This window comes from Bos javanicus, chromosome 23 (assembly GCF_032452875.1).
Source record: "Bos javanicus breed banteng chromosome 23, ARS-OSU_banteng_1.0, whole genome shotgun sequence".
NCBI lineage: Eukaryota > Metazoa > Chordata > Mammalia > Artiodactyla > Bovidae > Bos > Bos javanicus.
Genome location: NC_083890.1, coordinates 10544002 through 10564038, shown reverse-complemented (window position 1 = coordinate 10564038; position 20037 = coordinate 10544002). Strand labels below are relative to the sequence as shown.

General features: G+C 42.2%; 1 pseudogene; it reads left to right on the top strand.

The window, feature by feature from the left end:
- The first annotated feature begins 7244 nt into the window (after positions 1-7244).
- LOC133235870 (protein transport protein Sec61 subunit beta-like) lies at positions 7245-7901 on the top strand (annotated as a pseudogene).
- Positions 7902-20037: the final 12136 nt, after the last annotated feature.

The window sequence follows — 20037 nt, the reverse complement described above, 5'->3', positions numbered from 1 at the left end:
CGACCCCAGAGACGGCAGCCCACCAGGCCCCGCCGTCCCTGGGATTCTCCAGGCAAGAACACTGGAGTGGGTTGCCATTTCCTCCAATACATGAAAGTGAAAAGTGAAAGTGAAGTCGCTCAGTCGTGTCCAACTTTTAGCGATCCCATGGACTGCAGCCCACCAGGCTCCTCCGTTCATGGGATTTTCCAGGCAAGAGTACTGGAGTGGGGGAAGAGTAGGGAAGGAGAAATGCAGTGGTCGAGGCAGACCCTGAGCTGGCCTTACCTTGGGTGTTTACCAGGTGAGGGATTCTAGCAAAACCTTTCTGTTTCTTACTTTTCTTTCCTTCTCTTATTGTTTTTCTTTTCTGGCTCACATAAATTTGCTTTGATTTGCTCCCCTCCTCCAAGGTAAATTTTTATCCTCTTTTTATTTCCTTCTATTAAACCAAACCTTTTTAAAAATTTTTTTTATATTTTTTTCTTTTTGGCTGCACCCAGCAGCATGTGAGAACTTCATTACCCGGCTAGGGATTAAACCCAGGCCCTCTGCGGCGGAAACATAGAGGTTTAACCACTGGGCCGCAGCGGAAGTCCCAAAGCAGAGCCTTTTTTAAGTCAGACTATCCTGGATTTGGACCATAGCACTGCTGCTACTTAAAGTGTCTGCAGAAGAGTCCCTTACCCTCACTCAAGATTGCTTTCCTCTCCATAAAATGGAGTAATTATATCAATGCAGGGTTGTTTCGTCCTGTCTCCCCTCAGAAGAACTTCAGCTTTGGTCTCCTGTGGTCACTCCTGCATCCCCAGGGCCAGGAAACAAGCCTGACACACAGCAGGTGATCAAAACATACTTGGTTAAGTATTTAAAATAAATGATGTATGTCAATCAGCTGGCACAATCTTTGTTCAAAAAAATTGTTTTTTTTCACGTCTCATATCCCATTCTTTCCCACCATTGCCCCTATTTTTGTTGTTACTATGTGTGTGTGTAATGCTAGTCTAGCATGCATCTTTCAGTGGAGCACTCTTAATCCCTCCCACTGTATTTTCAAATACCTTCTGAACCTCCTCTTCTGGTCATCCACACAGACTTTCCATCTTCTGGTAACCACAGCCCAGTGAATTATCCATTTAAATTATAGACTATTTTAATGTTTCTTTAAATTTATTCAACCACCAGCCACTCTTGTCTAGACCCTAGAATCATAGGAAGCTTCAAGGAAACATATCAGAAATTCTTGAATGGGGATCATGCGTTGTAGCAAACAAGTATCTTTTGACTTTCTCTGAGGAAGGATTCTCACAGTAGACCATGTTATTGACTAAAGTGTGGCTGGATCCTATACCCTATTTTTTTAGGGGTAGAGGCATGAGCAACCCTAGTTAATTAAATCATCCCCATTCTTAGTAGCCTCCTTGCCTTACCCCAATTAGTTCAGGAATGGATGAGTAATCCAATCAGACCTGTCAGCTAATGGGACTTGTAATTTGCAAAATTACAGTAATTTTAGAACTTTTAATAGCCACAATCTAAATGTAGAATGTAAGACTTTAGCAGTTTTCACATTCCATATTTTTTACAAGTCATGAAATTGTGCTTGGGCTCCTGGTTAAAGTGATTGCAAATTTGAACTCTAAGGATAACTTCCTGGGGTTATCTTTATATCATCAGGTTCTGTATTAGCTGCATTCTAGCCATAATCTATTATCCTTTATACAGAAACCGTTTCAATTTAAGACCCTGTGAGTTGTATACTGCCCAAAATGCCCACATAAATTTATAAGAGCAGTGTAATTATTGATGTACAGTATTGCTGTACATGAACTAGCTATCTTGTCAGCACTGCCACTAAGCCAACCAGAGAGAGAGGTATGTTCCTTTTCTCTGACTAGCAGGGTCTTGAGCCTGGCAGCCATCCTCTTTCTAGAAGAGAGGAAGCAGCCTGCAATAGATCCCCAACCAAAAGAGAGGGAGAGATGAGAGATGGGGACTAGACTCTTGTTTAAGAAACACTGAACCCAATTCCATTTTTGAGATTTCCAGTTGTGTGAACATACATGTTCCCTACCTCTGCCTCTCATTCTAAGTCACTTTCAGTTTTTTTTTTCCTGTTACTTGCAAACAGAAGGATTCCAAATACAGAAATTACTCTGACACAGACTTCTCATTACCCTGTCTATAACCATGACTGTAAGCTATCTTGCAATTCTAAAATTTGCCTGCTACCAATTTGCTGCTGCTGCTGCTGCTAAGTCACTTCAGTCTCGTCCAACTCTGTGCGATCCCATAGATGGCTCCCCTGTCCCTGGGATTCTCCAGGCAAGAACACTGGAGTGGGTTGCCACTTCCTTCTCCAATACATTAAAGTGAAAAGTGAAAGTGAAGTTGCTCAGTCGTGTCCGACTCCTAGCAACCCCATGGACTGCAGCCTACCAGGCTCCTCCGTCCATGGGATTTGCCAGGCAAGAGTACTGGAGTGGGTTGCCATTGCTTTCTCTGACCAATTTGCTAAGTGCTTTAAAAAAAATTTTTTTTAATTGAAGTATACTTCATTTACAATGTCATGTCAGTTTCAGGTGTACAGTAGAGCGATTAATATATATATATATATATATATCATATATATATTCTTTTCCAGATTCTTTCCCCTTATAGTTTATTACAAACTATTGAGTAGAGGGAATTCCCTGACAGTCCAGCAGTTAGGACTCAATGCTTTCATTGCTGTGGCCTGGATTCAATTCCTAATGGGGATCTCCTGCAAGTCCCTGCTAAGGCCAAAAAATAAAATTAAAAAAAATTTTTTTTTAAGTATTGAGTATAGTTCTCTATGGTATACAGTAGGTTAAGTACCTTTTTTTTTTTTTTGAACACCAAGAGCCATTTATTAATAGGCTGGAAATATAATCTAATCAAAAGACAATGACAATTATAGACATGTAAGAATAAATGTATCAAAAACAGTAAAGAATATATTGTGCAGAAAATTACAAGATTTTAATGAAAAACAAGATATGTAGAAATGGAGATACATATTAGGTTCCTGGACAGAAAAAAAAATCTAATAAATACCACTCAGTCCTCATAAAACCAGTACATAAATTACATGAGTGAAGTGAATGAAGTCGCTCAGTCGTATCGAACCCCTTGAGACCCCGTGGACTGCAACCCACCAGGCTCCTCCATCCATGGGATTCTCCAGGCACGAATACTGGAGTGGATTGCCATTTCCTTCTCCACCTTTTTTTTTTTAATTAAAAAAATTATTGGGCTTCCCTAATGGTCCGGTGGTTAAGAATTCACCTTGCAATGCAGGGGATACCGATTCGATTGCTGGTCCCGGAAGATCCCACCTGCCTAGGGGCACCGAAGCCTGAGCACCACAATTACTGAAACCAGCGCTACCTAGAGTCTGTGCTCCGCAATAAGAGAACCCACCTCAATGAGAAGCTCAACTAGAGAATACCGCCCCCACCCCGGTCACGGGAAGTTCCCCTGGAGAAGGAAATGGCAACCCACTCTAGGATTCTTGCCTGGAAAATCCCATGGACGGAGGAGCCCGGTAGGCTACAGTCCGTGGGGTCGCAAAGAGTCAGACATGACTTAGCCACTTCACCACAACTAGAGAAAGCCTGCATGCAGACTCAGGGCAGCCAAAAATAAAATTTTTTTTAAAAGAAAAAAAAAATTACTGATGATCAGGCATTATTAGCATTATGTATAACAAACAGAACTTTTCAATAATGTGATTGATTTCAAGTATCCACGAACAAAAATCTGTTAAGAGTGTAGACCATAACAATAGTTTATTAACTGCTTGATGTAGTCAGTGTCCTCACAGGATGCAGATGGCATACCAAACAAAGGGTTAACTGAAGAGGTAATTATTTACAGAGATTTGAGTTCAAGAAATCCACAGGGCAGTGGGGAACTCCCAGAGGCAACTCTTCTAAGCCCAGTGGGGCAAGGAAGGGAGCAGGGTTACCAGAACCAGACAAACGCTGTAGCTATGAAGAGAGGCCCTTAGGTATAGGAAATGTGGCAGCCCAGTTCAGGCAGGGGTGGGGGTGGCCAGAAATGAAATAACCGAATTCTTTCTCTTTCTATACTCCCATCTTTTAATAGTGCCTTCTATTGCCCAAGGCTATCTGGAAATCTGAGGACAAGAGAGCTGAGTGATGCAAGCCCAGATCAACCTCCAAGGGCACAGAGGAGGACAGAGAAGACTGGAAACTGATCTAGGGTTATAGTGTCCAATACAACCACCACTAGGCTCATGCTTATTTGAGTCCGAATTGACATGTACTATAAATGTAAACATACTTTAAAAATACTTCCTGGATTTCGAAACCTTGGTATTCAAAAAGAAGGTGAAGATCTTATTAGTTTTTATACTGATTACATGTTGAAGTGATGATGTTTTTATGTATTGGGTTAAATCAACTATATTATTACAATAAAATTCATCTGTTTCTTTATACATTTTGACTGTGGCTACTAGAACACTTAAAATTAAGTGTGTGGCTCACATTGTATCTGTTGGATTGTATTGATCTACATGGACAAGTGGAAAATAACCACACATGACAACAAATAATCATTTAAAAACTCAATTTAATTCTATATCCTAGACAACTATATGAAAATAGTGTTTCTGCAAATCACATAGTTTAAAATTTTTTAAACCTAATTGCCTTGATCCTTTGACATATGGCCCTTCTATGTATTTTTATATTATTCCCTGAACCAGTTTTGTTTTTTTTTAGGTTACATCACACAGCATGTGGGATCTTAGTTGCTTGACTAGGGATTGAACCTGTACCCCCTGTATCTGAAGTGCAGATTCTTAACCACTGGACTACCAGGGAAGTCCCTGAAACAGTTCTTTGGCTCATATTGCATATTTAACAATCACTCATTCAGTCAAGAAGTGTTTGTTAGGTACCTTCTATTTTCCAAACACTGAGATGAATTTAGAGGGATAAGTCAAAACCCAAAACAGAGTCCTAGGCTCCCATCATGGGGCTAAGTTCCAAGATATAGGGGAATTAGAAAAAGAATCACATAACTGGTTGTGAAATTACTTATGTAGAAAATGGTCTGGAGAGAGAAATTGTGTCTTAAGACCATATCATAGGAAAGATTGGCCTGATTAGGTAAACCAAAGGAGGCTTCCTGGAGGAAGTGATGATTTAGCAGAAGCAGGAGATGTCTGGCAAAGTTTGTGAGAAGAAAGAAAGTTCCTGGAAGAGGGTACTGAATATATAAAGTTACTGTAGCAAGTTAGAAGAATTAAAGAAAAACAGGCCAGTGTGGTTGAAACACAAAGTGAGAAAGAGATTTGAAATTTTATGAATATGTAAAATGTTCATGTTATACTTGTATTTATTTGTATATCAAGTATTTCAGTTCAGTTCAGTTCAGTCACTCAGTCGTGTCCGACTCTCTGTGACTCCATGAATCGCAACACACCAGGCCTCCCTGTCCATCACCAACTCCCAGAGTTCACCCAGACTCACGTCCATCGAGTCAGTGATGCCATCCAGCCATCTCATCCTCTGTCGTCCCCTTCGCCTCCTGCCTCCAATCCCTCCCAGCATCAGAGTCTTTTCCAATGAGTCAACTCTTCGCATCAGGTGGCCAAAGTACTGGAGTTTCAGCTTCAGCATCATTCCTTCCAAAGAAATCCCAGGGCTGATCTTCAGAATGGACTGGTTGGATCTCCTTGCAGTCCAAGGGACTCTCAAGAGTCTTCTCCAACACCACAGTTCAAAAGCATCAATTCTTCAGTGCTCAGCTTTCTTCACAGCCCAACTCTCACATCCATACATGACCACTGGAAAAACCATAGCCTTGACTAGATGGACCTTTGTTGGCAAAGTAATGTCTCTGCTTTTCAATATGCTATCTAGGTTGGTCATAGTATTTACCAAGCTACTAACTGCTTTCAGTGAAGCAAATCTAAATCTATCACTTTCAGTCAATAAACATTAATTGAATACTTATTATATTTCTCTCTGGAAGGCTTAGAGCTGCTACAGTGGTATGTTAGAAGTATGGAAAGTTCACCCAGGAGATTTTCCGCCCTCCACCGTGTGGAAGATTCCAGGTAACAGTTGGACTATTTATTTATTTGGCTGCAAGATCTTACTTCCCCAACCTGTGATCAAACAAACCCCTTGCCCCCTGCAGTTTGAAGTATGGAGTCCTAACCACTGGACTGCCAGGAAATTCCCTGGACATTTTATTTTCTGAGGAGGGTTCTTGTGCCTGGAAAAGAATAGTGATTGATTCTGGAGTTCTTTTTTTTTTTTGGAGTTCTGATTAATGTTAAATTTGACAAAGTTTCCAATTCTTTTTATTTATTTATTTAATTTGCCTACACCAAGTCTTAGTTTGGGTATGTGGGGTCTTTAGTTGCAGCATGTGGGATCTAGTTCCCTGAGCAGGGAATGAACCCTAGATGGCTCCACTGGGAACTCAAAGTCTTAGCCACTGGACCACCAGAGAAGTCCCCAAAGTTTCAAATTCTTAAATCTGTTTCTTTCCGTATAGTTAAGCTAAACTTTGAATCATTGTTATTTTATTTTCTAAGAAACTAATTTTAAAAATAAGATCAATAATTCCCACCCTCCTTAGATAAATCTTTAATAGACTCAAGGGACTTCCCTGTGATCCAGTGGTTAGGACCCACACTTCCAATGCCTGGGGACGAGGATCTGATTCCTGGTTGGGTAACTAACATCCTACATGCTGCATGGAGGGGCCAAAAAAAATCAGAAGTTAAACAGAATTTTCCTAAACAGTTAACATTATCTATACACTTGACTGATTTAATTCCTTTAAATGTATCAAGTAACACTTGTATATTTAGTACATTTAATCCTCTGAACTATTTCAAAGGTCTCTCATAGCAGACTTAAAATTCTAACAAGCAAAATATCCCCTATTCATGGATTAAATGACTTAATAGTGTTAAAATGGCAATAATACCCAAAGCAAGCTACAGATTCAGCGCAATCCCTACCAAAATTCCTGAAGGGGAGGGTGGTCTTGTGAGACTGAGCTTTGTATCTGTGAAATCTCATTCTGTCTCCTGATAAACAGTTGATGTGGGATCTGAACACTGACTAAATGTTTGATGACATTAAAGAAAGATGATTAAATGATTTTTTAAGTCCTTACCTTTTTAGAGATAAATGCTGAGAGGCTCACATATGAAATGATATGTTCTGGGTTTGCTTCAAAGTAACATGGGGGCACTTCCCTGGTGGTCCAGTGGCTAAGACTCTGCACTCCCACGGCAGGGGTCCCAGGTTCAATCCTTCGTTGGGAAACCGGGCTCCAGAGTTTGCAGACCTCAACTAAAAGATACCCACATGTTGCAGCTGAAGATTCCATATGCCACAACTAAGACCCAGCACAATCAAACAAATAAATAAAAATAAACTTAAAAAAAAAAACCCCACATGGGCTCCTCTGCAGTTCACTTCAGTTCCTTACCACCCTCCCGTCTTCAACGTGCCTGGCCTGACCCACTGTGGGCTAACTAACGTGGGCTCCTCAGGGCACTCTCTCAGCAAAGCAAAGCCCCGTCTGGCAGAGGAAGAATGCCAGCTGTGGAACAAAGCGCACAGGCCGTACGACCTCAGCGGGCACTGGGGGGATGTGGCGATTCTACACAGAGGATTCACCAGGGCTCAGAGAGGGCCCTGTTCCAATATCAGTTATGAGGCTTCCGTTCATCGTTTCTATATTTATGTTGCACATTTGGGGCAAGTACACTTGTTCATGGATTCCGCTACATCCATCTGTCTGTCATCTGAAGAAGAAAGGAAAAAATCCCAACATATCTTGGACCAAAAGCATAGTGATTTTCTGTTCATGAGGAAGAAATTTTCTGTAAGCTTATTGTTTTACAGGGAACTTAACAAGAATTAAAGAATCAATTTTTTTTATGGCTAATAAACTTTTTAATTCATTAACACACATACACACACACACACACACACACACACACAGAGGGATGGGGGCTGTCAATTGAGTCTCCAGTCCTCAGCTGATAAAACAAGACTGAGCTCAGAATTGTTGAAGCTGGGTAATGAGTGCACGGAATTTGTTATGCTCTATCTACTTTTGTTATGTGTTTGACATTTTCCCATAATTAAGAAGTCAGAAAGAAAAAAAGGAAAAGCAAAGGAGAAAGGCCACAAGAGGAGATCGAGAAAGAGACTAAGCTTGCTGGTGATGATATCATAATAGTGTAGCATTTTACAGAACATTTATGGAACATTTACATTCAGTATCCAGAAGAGACCTGATAGATCCTTGATTTTTCCTAAACCTCTTCCCAGCCAGAAGATCCCTTCCTGTCTTGAGACGGAAGCCAGCCTGACACATGGAAGGTGACAAATGTTCATCAAACATGAGTATGAAGGGACTTTCTGGTGGTTAAGTTCGTTAAGAGTCCACCTTCCAATGCAGGGGACGCGACTTTGATCCCTGGTTGGGAAACTAACATCCTACATGCCCTGGAGCAACTAAGCCTGCGTGCTGCAACTAGAGAAGCCCACAAGACCCAGCACAGCCAAAAAGGGGGGGAAAAAAGAGTGTGAAGCTCTCATTACCAGCCCTCCCCACACTTCCCAGAGACTCTGCTGCCATCTTTCCAGCCTTGATCTTAGAGCAAAGAGCAGTTGTGGTCCTGGTCTCTTTTCACCCTTCTCTTCTAGCATATCTTTTATTTTAATTATTTTTATTTTTGTTGAAGTATAGTTGATGTACATTCCCTAGTATGTCTTGATTGCTTGCCACATATTTCAGAATTTAAATTATACCCAGATAAAGCTTTATTTTATTTATTTATCCACAATAAACTGTGGAAAATTCTGAAAGAGATGGGAATACCAGACCACTTGACCTGCCTCTTGAGAAACCTGTATGCAGGTCAGGAAGCAACAGTTAGAACTGGACACAGAACAACAGACTGATTCCAAATAGGAAAAGGAGTATATTGTCACCCTGCTTATTTAACTTTTATGCAGAGTACATCATGAGAAACGCTGGGCTTGAAGAAGCACAAGCTGGAATCAAGATTGCCAGGAGAAATATCAATAACCTCAGATATGCAGATAACACCACCCTTATGGCAGAAGAGGAACTAAAAAGCCTTTTGATGAAAGTGAAAGAGGAGAGTGAAAAAGTTGGCTTAAAGCTCAACATTCAGAAAACGAAGATCATGGCATCTGGTCCCATCACTTCATGACAAGTAGATGGGGAAACAGTGGAAATAGTGTCAGACTTTATTTTTGGAGCTCCAAAATCACTGCAGATTGTGATTGCAGCCATGAAATTAAAAGACGCTTCCTCCTTGGAAGGAAAGTTATGACCAACCTAGATAGCATATTCAAAAGCAGAGACATTACTTTGCCAACAAAGGTCCATCTAGTCAAGGCTATGGTTTTTCCTGTGGTCATGTATGGATGTGAGAGTTGGACTGTGAAGAAAGTGAACGCCAAAGAATTGATGCTTTTGAACTGTGGTGTTGGAGAAGACTCTTGAGAGTCCCTTGGAGTACAAGGAGATCCAACCAGTCCATTCTGAAGGAGATCAGCCCTGGGTGTTCTTTGGAAGGAATGATGCTAAAGCTGAAACTCCAGTCCTTTGGCCACCTGATGCAAAGAGTTGACTCATTGGAAAAGACTCTGATGCTGGGAGGGATTGGGGGCAGGAGGAGAAGGGGACGACAGAGGATGAGATGGCTGGATGGCATCACTGACTCAATGGACGTGAGTCTGAGTGAACTCCGGGAGTTGGTGATGGACAGGGAGGCCTGGCGTGCTGCAATTCATGGGGTTGCAAAGAGTCGGACACGACTGAGCGACTGAACTGAACTGAAAGCTTTATTCTACAGGCAAAATTCTGTAGCTTGCTTCATGAGCTTTCATTGTTTTTGTTTTCAAGTTTAAGGGGCAGGGCCAGCGAATCAGGTTATAACCTGTTCTTTTATAAACTATTAATAAAACCTGTTCATTTCAGTTTATAATTTGTAACTATTCAGGTTATACTTCCTCCCATTCACCATGTTGTATCCTCCTTATGTTTAGTCCTCTTAAAGTGTGTTACAGAAAAAAAAAAAAAAAAAAAAAAAGTGTGTTACAGAATCAAACAGATTGGGAAACATTGAATCAATAAATAGAAATTTTCTGTGTAAGGAAACCGAGAAGGCTGATGGCCACTTAGTGGATTTTAAGAGGATTCAGAGCTATTCTTAACACCGCCCCCCCAAAAGGACCCCCACATAAACCCACACAGGTTATAGAACAATGCAGGGAGGATTTATTTTTCAAATATATGAGCATTATATATATATATATGTATGTATGTATATGTATGTCCATACACACACACACATATAGACACAGAAAAAAGCAGAAAAGTTTACATACAGAATAATAGCATTTAACCTATCATATAGCATAGGGAACTCTGCTCAATGGTATGTGGCAGGCTGGATGGGAGGGGAGTTTGGGGGAAGATGTATACATGTATATGTATAACTGAGTCCCTTTGCTATCTTCCTGAAACTATCACAACATTGTTAATAAGCTATACTCCAATATAAAATAAAAAGCTAAAAAAAGAGAAAGAAAAAAGAATAATTAGCATTTACTTCTAGGTAAGATGAAGATTTCTCTTTTTTTGGCCATTTCTTATAATTACATCTAATGAAAATTCTTTTTACTGAAATAAAGAGCTGAAATAATGAGGGTTTAAAACTTTCTTTTTAAATTGATCCATGATTATTTTCCTTTTCACACTGCCCATGGGGTTCTAGAGGCAAGAATACTGGAGTGGTTTGCCATTCCCTCCCCCAGTGGACCACATGTTGTCAGAATTCATGACTATGACACGTCCATCTCGGTGGCCCTGCATGGCATGGTTTATAGCTTCAATGAGTTACTCAAGCCCCTTTGCTATGACAAGGCTATGATCTATGTGCTGGAGAACTCTTGAGAGTCCCTTGGACTGCAAGGAGATCAAACCAGTCAATCCTGAAGGAAATCAACCCTGAATATTCATTGGAAGGACTGATGCTGAAGCTGAAGCTCTAATACTTTGGTCATCAAATGCGAAGAGTCAACTCATTGGAAAAACCCCTGATGCTGGGAAAGATTGAAGGCAAAAGGAGAAGCGGGCAGCAGAGAATGAGCTGGTTAGAAAGCATCACCAACTCAATGGATGTGAATTTGAGCAACCTCTGAGAAAAGGACAGGGGAGCCTGGCATGCTGCAGTCCATGGGCTCGCAAAGGGTCAGACATGACATAGTGGCTGAACAACAGCAAATTATTTTCTGATAATAAAATAATAATTCAGTTGATCATCTGAATTCCCCTAGTCTGGGGATGTGTCACGTGACAACTGAAGTTAGCTGAGAGCATTTGTGTAATTCTATTTCCCCGACACCACACCCGCCTGCAATATCTTTCTCTATATGCAGTAACTGCTCCCATAGCACACACAGTAATTATCACCCTGTGGTTTTCTCTGGAATTTACTTGATTTACAAAATGTAACTGTAGCACTTAAATGGAAACTGGGATACAGAGAGGTTAAGTAAGTTGCCCAAGGTCACACAGCTTGTAAAGAACAGAGGTGGGATTCAAACCCCAGATCTGACTCTGAAGCCTAGTGATAACTTGAGGAGTGAAAAGCAGCCAAGCTCATGAATTGTGACCATTTGGAAAAACTGCCTTGATGTCTCTGGGTGTGTGTTTGTTTCTTCAGTCCCCCACGTTCCTCCGGGAACCCCAGGGAACAACACGTCACGTGAACAGTGGTCCTTCCTGGCTGCACCCAGCCCCCAGAGTCAGCTCTGTTCCTGAACTCCGGTTCAGATTTCAGCTCCACCCTCTCCCCGCCTCGCTGGTGCCTCAGTGTATTACCTTATTTGGCTCTCAGGCCCACAGAGAAGTCTGGAAAAGGATCCAGGCCAGAATAGGACTGCTTGTACAGTGAGGGGGTGAGAAGTCTTTAGTGACCTTGGCTCGCGCTCTGAAAGTCACAAATTTAGGGAAGTAAGTTTAGTCTCAAAAACAGCTACAAGAAGCAACTGAAGAGGGCAGAGTGGAGGTGCCGATGTCACAATTTTTCACGTGTGCTTATGTCTGTCTTTGTCTTTATTGTGCTCTCTTATGGCTGTCTTTCTTTCTTTCCTCTTTCCTGAGTTTCCAGAGTTTGTACCCCAATGCAAGGAAACTCAAGCCCAGAAAGTATAAAAAGTTTTAGGTAGCTGGTGCCATAGATATCATAGTTTAGCATATGCTTATATGGCTTATGAACAACGTTTTAAACCCAGTTCAGAGAGTCTCTCTTTCTCGTCTAATTTTTGAAACTCTCTCAGGTAGATATTCTATCTTCATTTTATGCTTTAAAAAAAAGTTTTTTTTATTTATTTGGTTGTGCTGGAGCTTCGGATCTCTAGTTGGAGCATGCAAACTTTTAGTCTGGTCTAGTTCCCTGACCAGGGATTGAACCTGGGCTCCATGCATTGGGAGCATGGAGTCTTAGCCACTGAACCACCAGAGAAGTCCCTCCGTTGGACTTTTTAATGTTTTGTTGTTGTTGTTTGGTTGGTTTTGGTTTTTTTGTTTGTTTTTGGCCGTGGTGCTCGGCTTGCAGGATCTTAGTTCCCTGACCAGGGATTGAACTCAGGCCACGGCAGTGAAAGCTCAGAGTCCTAATCACTGGATTCCCAGGGAATTCCCAGTATTATCTCCATTTTATTGATAAGAAAACTGAGTCACAAGAGTCTAAGTCACTTGTCCAGAGCATTTGTGTAATTCTATTTCCCCGACACCACACCCGCCTGCAATATCTTTCTCTATATGTAGTAACTGCTCCTATAGCACACACAGTAATTATCACCCTGTGGTTTTCTCTGGAATTTACTTGATTTACAAAATGTCTAAGTCATTTTGTAATGACTTAGTTCAGAATGTAATGACGGAGTTCAGAATGACCAAAGCCAGGCTTGTGCCTACAGTCAGGATAGTAACCATAGGCCCATGCTACTACTGAGCATCCCAGGCTTCTGGGGCCTTTGCCTTACTTGACCTGTTCTTACATTTCAGCCTGTTGAGCCCTTACCCTTGCCTTTCTGTCTTCTCCCTTCCAGATTTGCAAGTTCCCCACTTTCTGGCTCAGTGCCCAGCAGAGTGCTTCTTCCTCCACTGCCCACTAATTCAAGGAGCCCTTAGGATTCCCTCCTGGTCTCTTCCTGACTCATGTATGTCTCTGTCCATGAGGAACCCTCCTGACTTTCAGGAATTAGGCTCATTGCTTTATCTTTGGTGGAGTGATTATTCTTCTATGCCCGAACCGTACATCCAATACACATGCTTCTTTCTCAAGTCTCCCTTGTACTTCAGACCTCCAGTTCACTATCTTTCCATCCTGTACCCCACATCTGACTCTCACTGCTTCCCAGACACCCTTGACTGACCAGGAGTCTCACAGCTTTCATATTGGCCCTGCCTACCTCCTAGTCATCTTGTCTTTCCTTTCCAGAAACAAGCTGTGTACCTCTGTGTTCAGCCTCCTTTGTCTGGTATGTCCTAGCTTCGGTTTTTCAAACTTTTGATCCCAAGCCTAAGAAATACATGTGACATCATAACCCAGTATCCATGCATACATGACCCCAAGGGTAGGCAGAATCTAGGCTGTCTCAACAGTGGCTGACAACACCACGTTCATGTTCAAATTAGAATATAAGTGCCAGGTCACACCAGTGAGCACTCCAATCCAGTTTGTGTCCACACCCAGGCGGGCTGTTAAACACACTTAACCATAGTTCATCCTGAACCCTAGATGATGAAGACAATCGTGGGAGGGTGAAAAGGGGAGACTGGGTGCTGTGATGGGAAGAAGACAGGGGTGTGGTGGGAGCGTCTCAGAGCAGCAGTTATTTACCAAAGGACACTGATGTTTTTGAATATTTTAGCAACTGCTACCGCTACCTTGGAAGGAAAGTTACGACCAACCTAGACAGCATATTGAAAAGCAGAGACATTACTTTGCCAACAAAGGTCCGTCTAGTCAAGGCTATGGTTTTTCCAGTGGTCATGTATGGATGTGAGAGTTGGACTGTGAAGAAAGCTGAGCGCCGAAGAATTGATGCTTTTGAACTGTGGTGTTGGAGAAGACTCTTGAGAGTCCCTTGGACTGCAAGGAGATCCAACCAGTCCATCCTAAAGGAGATTAGTCCTGGGTGTTCATTGGAACGACTGATGCTAAAGCTGAAACTCCAATACTTTGGCTACCTCACGCGGAGAGTTGACTCATTGGAAAAGACTCTGATGCTGGGAGGGATTGGGGGCAGGAGGAGAAGGGGACGACAGAGGATGAGATGGCTGGATGGCATCACTGACTCGGTGGACGTGAGTTTGAGTGAACTCCGGGAGTTGGTGATGGACAGGGAGGCCTGGCGTGCTGCAATTCATGGGGTCGCAAAGAGTCGGACACAACTGAGCGACTGAACTGAACTGAACTGAACTGAACCTCTGTTTCAGAGCCTTCCAGCCGAACGTCACTCCATCCACTGCTTAGTTTCAGTGTCCCTTACTGACTCCACCATCCAAACCTGCTCTTCTGCCACTTGGGGAAAAAAAAAAAAAAAAAGCCTCATCCTTGCTTGGAAAAGAGCCCAGGAGGTCAGGCCTAATTAATTCTCATTTCTGAAAGAAAAGCAGTCTGCTCAAACAGAAGTCGGTGAAGGGTGTTTCATGGCAAAAGAAAGTGTTCCAGGCCTGTTGGGCCCAGTGTTTAGCTTCTGCCTCGCATCAGCAGGTACTGAGCAGGGCAACACACCAGTGAGACCCTATTGGTAATGACCCTGTTGCAGGGGAGGGAGTTAATGGTGGGGAGATGGGATGTTTCTCAATAACTCTGAGCACGGAACTAGGAAGCAGGCAGCCTTTCAGGCAGACTGTGACAAATCCTCAAAGAACCTTGGCAACCAACCAAGACTTTTATTTTAGAAGCAAACTCTTATCAGGGTTCTTGATTGTTGACTGAGATTGAGACCTTAAGCAATTTCCTTAAACTCTTTTGAATCTCATAGTCATATGTTTCATATTGCGAAATGGGAAAATAAGAATGACCTACTTGATCAAAAAGGTATGGAAGGAAAAAAAAAAAAGGCATGGAAGGATGAAAATAACTCTTTGTTTTGAAAACTGGCAATTACAGGGAAGGAGTTAAACATTTAATCTCTTTCTAATGGGAACTATATTTAGGATAGCTACATAATCTTAGTTTATGAAAGTTCTGTTTTACTGAAGAATGCTAGCTAATTAAAGTAGAAATAATAAATCAACATTTTTGTAAGCTCTAATGCATTTAATTCAAGCAAGTATTGTCAACTGCTGTTAAAAATCATTAGGTAGGCAGTTACGTGGCTGCGCAGTGGTTAGGGCTCCACCCTTTCACTATCGAGGGCCCGAGTTCAATCCCTGGTTGAGGAACTAAGATCCTATAAGCCACACAACCGAAAAAAAAATTATCAGGTAACCCCTGCCCCTTTGAATGGCTAAAATTAAAAAGCCTATCCGTACTATATGTTGGTAAGAATATGAAAGAAGAATTCTACAGACAGGAAGCAGGCTGATGAAATGATTCAGCTGCAAACAGTTGCATCTTTCGTGAAAAAGGAAGGATGACTCAAAATAGAGCTTCAAATCCAGAGAAAAGAACTGAGAGCCATAAGGAATTATTCCCAGGCCTTAAAACCCAATGGAGGGACACCTCCCATGGTCCAGTGGCTAAGACTTCTCGATCCCAATGCGGAGAGGCCCTGGTTCTATCCCTTGTAGAGGAGCTAGATCCCAGATGGCGCAACTAAGAATTCAGGTGCCACAATGCAACTGAAGATCCTGCGTGTTGCAACTTGCAATGCAGCCCAATAAATAAATACATAAACAAAGTAACAAAGTGAAACAAAGCAAAAAAAAAAAAAACAAACCTCAGTGGAGTTTACAAGACTGGAGTTCAAAATTTCTTGGGAAATTTCTTTCCTTTTTCCTATTTTTTTTTTCCTTTTTTGTTGCTTCACAGGGCTTGTGGGATCTTAGTTCCCCTACCAGGGGTTGCACCTGGGCCCTCGGCAGTGGAAGTGCAGAGTCTCAATCACTGGACTGCCAGGAAAGTCTCCCACCATTGTCTCTTGGGAGCCGGAGACTTACTTTCTAGTTTCATGGGCCCACAGATAGGGAAGAATTCTGTCCCAGGCTGAGTTACATCCAGAGTCTCCCCTATATCTAACTTAGATGATTTTAATGAGATTTAGGACTTTGAATGGAGAAGGCAATGGCACCCCACTCCAGTACTCTTGCCTAGAAAATCCCATGGACCGAGGAGCCTGGTGGGCTGCAATCCATGGGGTCGCTAAGAGTCAGACACAACTTCACTTTCACTTTTCACTTTTATGCATTGGAGAAGGAAATGGCAACCCACTCCAGTGTTCTTGCTTGGAGAATCCCAGGGATGGGGGAGCCTGGTGGGCTGCCGTCTATGGGGTCACACAGAGTCGGACACGACTGAAGCAACTTCACAACTGAAGCAGCAGCAGTGACCATATAACAACATCCAGCTGAAGACTAGCAGGGGGGTACTCTTTCTGACCCTTTCTGATGCCTATGTCAGAAGCTTTCTTTGTCTCCTCTATACTTTAATAAAACTTTATTACACACACACAAAAATACCACACCAGTTCAGTTTTAATCTCACACCTGGGGTGAGGTGGATGTGATGGTGTAGTGGGAGAATCTGTCATTCCCCTAAGACTGGTTGATTCAGTGATGAATCTAAACTTTCTGATGAAATAATATGAACACACAACACTACTTAAGCTGCTGTCTAGCCAGAATGGTTAAAGTGAGTCTCTTACACCTTTAACTATAACTTCTCAAAGTTTATCTATTTATTGACTTTTGGCTGCACTGGGTCTTCGTTGCTGCTCACGGCTTTTTCTAGTCACCGTGTGCAGGTCTCTCCCTGCAGTGGCCTCTCTTGTTGAGGAGCACAGGTCCTAGAGCACCGGGGATATTAGTGCTGCGCAGGCTTAGTTACGCCACGGCTTGTGGGACTTTCTCAGACCAGGTATGGAACCCTATGTGTCCCCTGCATTGGCAGGTGGATTCTTAACCACTGGCTCACTAGGGAAGTCCCTAAATATAGCTTTTAATTTACAGTAAATGCAGGGCGCAAGATAAACACTGCCACAAGGAAGTAGACAGACAAATCAGCAAATGGAACATTCTACAGTTGGCCTGGTTTCTCTCGAAGTCATGACAAAAGGATCAGAAGGCACGAAGGGCTGCTAGAGCCAGATCAATGAACAGTTCTGCACCAATACTGCTTGCAATGAATTTGCTAAGAAGTACATTTTGGAGGGAAATTTGAATACGGTCTGGATAGTGGATAAAATGAAAATATATGAGAGTGGAAAGCAAAAAATTGTTGACTGAAAAAAAGGAAAATACAAAGGATATAATTTTGAGTTTAAAAGTGTGTGTGTTGGAAAAGATCCAGATGGATATTCACTCTTAACAGTGGTCATCTCCGGTAATGGGATGATAATATTTTATTAAAATAAAATATTCTATAAAAATATTTATTTTTGCCTACTTGGATTTTTTTTGCGGGGGTGAGGGTGGGGGTGCATTCCACATGACATGTAGAATGTTAGTTCCATGACCAGGGATTGAACTTGTGCCCTCTGCAGTGGAAATGTGGGGTCTTAACCACTGGATCACCAGGGAAATCCCCCTACCTGGATTTTCTAGCTTTCTACTCTACATATGCATGGTTTTGTAGTAATAAATTATTTTATGATAAAGAATATTAGAATTATGTGAGACAACAGATAAATATAGCATTTGAAGTATATTAAGCACAATTGTGGCTATTCCACAAAGTTTAGGGCTGTGATGACAACTAATATTTACTGAGGGTTCACAAGCTGCCCGGGGCTTTTCAGTGGCTCTAGTGGTAAAGAACCCGCCTGCCAACGCAGGTGACATAAGAGACACAGGTTCGATCCCTGTATCAGAAAGAGCCCCTGGAGGAGGGCATGGCAACCCACTCCAGTATTCTTGCCTGGAGAATCCCATGGACAGAGGAGCCTGGTGGGCTACAGGTCATAGGGTTGCAAAGATTCAGACACGACTGAAGTGACTTAGCATGCACGCACGCAGGAGCTGCCCCATATATTTCTAACTGCTTTGGCTGTAGTCACTCAGGTTTTCAAACCTTTAGGGTGGTGACTCACCATAAGACATATATTTTACAGAGCTCACCATAAGACATATATTTTACAGAGCAATGCCACACACTCAGGGGCTCTCAGGTGGCTCAGTGATAAAGAATCCACCTCCAGTGCAAGAGACACAGGAGACTCGGGTTTGATCCCTGGGTCAGGAAGATCCCCTGGAGGAGGGCATGACAACTCACTCCCGTATTCTTGCCTGGAGATTCCCATGGACAGAGGCGCCTGGTGGGCTACAGGCCATAGGGTTGCAAAGAGTCAGACACAACTGCAGCGACTGAGCACACACACAGCATTCATACATATACAATGGAGACTAAAGATTTCAGAAGACAATTACCTATCCTGACTGTGGGCAGTGCATTCTGATATGCTGTGTTAGATTATATTCTGGTTCTATTTCATTTTTTAAAAATACGGTTAACCCATTAAGTTGATTTCATGACTCATTGACGAGTCTTGACCTACAGTTTGGAAACCCTTTTGGTTCATTTAATACATGTACACCCAGGCACATACAAACTCCTCTGAGGTAAAAGCTGTTCTTGTATCCATTTTTTTCAGCAGAGAAAATTCTGGCACAGAGAGGTTTGATAACTCACCTAAGCACACTCAGCTAGGGATAAAGTGGGAGAATCCAGATTCTAACCCAGGTTGCCAGCTTCAAAGACAATCCTCTGAACTACTCTCTTACAGGGCCTCTCTCACCCCGCCTGCCACATGGTGGTAAGTATCTGCTGATAGAAGTCTCTGCTCCTCCAAAGGAATGATTCAAGTTATATTTGAACAGAGTGTTCTGTTAAGATTATTGGAGCATTCAAGGTTACAGCAGATTTAGGGAGCAGCAGTTGTATTTTCTGACTCATATGTCACAATGAACAGTAGCTCTGTGTGAAGAGCATAGACTTCCCAGGCACATAATTCTGGGTTCACATACCTACTCCACACCAGGGACAGATCCAGACTTTCGGGGGCCGAAAAGTGAAAGTGAAAGTCGCTCAGTTGTGTCCTACTCTTTGCGACCCCATGGACTCTACTAGTCCATGGAATTCTCCAGGCCAGAATACTGGCGTGGGTAGCCATTCCCTTCTCCAGGAGATCTTCCCAACCTAGGGATCGAACCCAGGTCTCCCGCATTGCAGGAGAATTCTCTCCCAGTGGGGACCAAAGCTTTGTGCAATTTTGAAAGCTCTTCCTAAGGAGAAGAATAGAGCTTATGGATTCAGAATTAAGAGCAGTACTTTGAAAGGGGCCCATGCAGGAGAGAGCTCTGGGGCTTAAGCTTCCTTAGCTTCCTGTTTATTCGCCTCTGTCTGCCCTTTATCAGCCCCTTGTTTCTTACACTCAGTTTTATAGTCTCTGAGATAGGAGTAAGGATTCCTATTTCTCTTGGATGCCAGATGATCAGCTGAAAAAACCCAGCTGAAGAACCTAGTACAATATTCACTGATCAGGTACCCAAAAAATACTTGTTAATAGTAATAATAATAATAAAAATTAAAAGAATACTTCATTTAGAAACCAGTTTTTAAGCAAAGTTTCAAAATAAAAACATGATTTGGAGAAAAATTATTTTCTTGATTCATTTAAGCCTCAGCTCTGCAGCTCAGCTCTCCCTAGAGTCCAATTATTTTGGTTTTTCCAAAGCTCTCTCTCCAAAGAGAGATGTAAGTAAAAATAAGAAAGCAGAGGATCCAAAAAACAAAGGCAGAAATAGAGAACGGTA